Raw genomic sequence first — 1,066 nt, forward strand, 5'->3', positions numbered from 1 at the left:
TATCTGATGTTGTGAAGATTATACTCGGAATTACCTAATATCTGATGTTGTGAAGATTATACTCGGAATTACCTAATATCTGATGTTGTGAAGATTATACTCGGAATTATCTTCTAGCTTTTGTGATTGAAAGCGAAAGGATTAGAGGGTTGGAAGAGATCTCAAAAGGCTATGCAGGTCTCTACTGAGATCATACCAGCTGGGTTTTGGCCTTATTCTTGGCACCCAGAGTTGTGTGCTCCAGTGAACTGGTAATTAACGCACGATTACAGGTGTGCCTGACTTCGTACAAAGAGGTACCCTTGAAAGTTATATGAGAAAACCACAACTTTCTAAGTCAAGTATTTGGAAGACGGTTGTTGGAATATGCTATTTAGAGACTCTTAGAATGAATACCCCCTTGCAAAGCAGGTAACCACTCCCAGATTTATCTGGTCTGCAAACCCTGATTTCATAAATCAGGTTTGACAAAAGTTTAATGTCTTTTTTTGAGTATGGTTCATTTCATCCCATGTGCTTAATTCACTTAAGGTCCATTGTTTTAGAAATCATAAAATAGCCCAATTGGGCCCGCTCTCGGCTCCCGCCTTTGCCCTCACCCACCTTTCCACTATACTGAACCCTTAGCCTCAATCTAGTTCCCATTAATTCATGCGAAGTTATTAACCAATAAGCCCAACCTCCTCTAAATGCTTGATCTAAATCACTTCTGCTTGGTTAATTTGTGCTCACTCTCGCCTTAGTCCGGTATGAAAGGAACACTTACCTCCTGTGCCATTGTCCTTTGTACAAACTGAAGACTGTTAATAAATTCAGGTCTCGGGGCGCCTGGGTGGCTCAGTTGGTTAAGCGACTGCCTTCGGCTCAGGTCATGATCCTGGAGTCCCGGGATCGAGTCCCGCATCGGGCTCCCTGCTCGGCGGGGGGTCTGCTTCTTCCTCTGACCCTCCTCCCTCTCGTGCTCTCTGTCTCTCATTCTCTCTCTCTCAAATAAATAAATAAAATCTTTTAAAAAAATAAATAAATAAATTCAGGTCTCACCTCCAGGTCTGGGAGGGCTATAGTA

Source organism: Mirounga leonina, unplaced genomic scaffold, assembly GCF_011800145.1.
Source record: "Mirounga leonina isolate KUSES-001 unplaced genomic scaffold, KU_Mleo_1.0 Mir_168, whole genome shotgun sequence".
Classification (NCBI taxonomy): Eukaryota; Metazoa; Chordata; class Mammalia; order Carnivora; family Phocidae; genus Mirounga; species Mirounga leonina.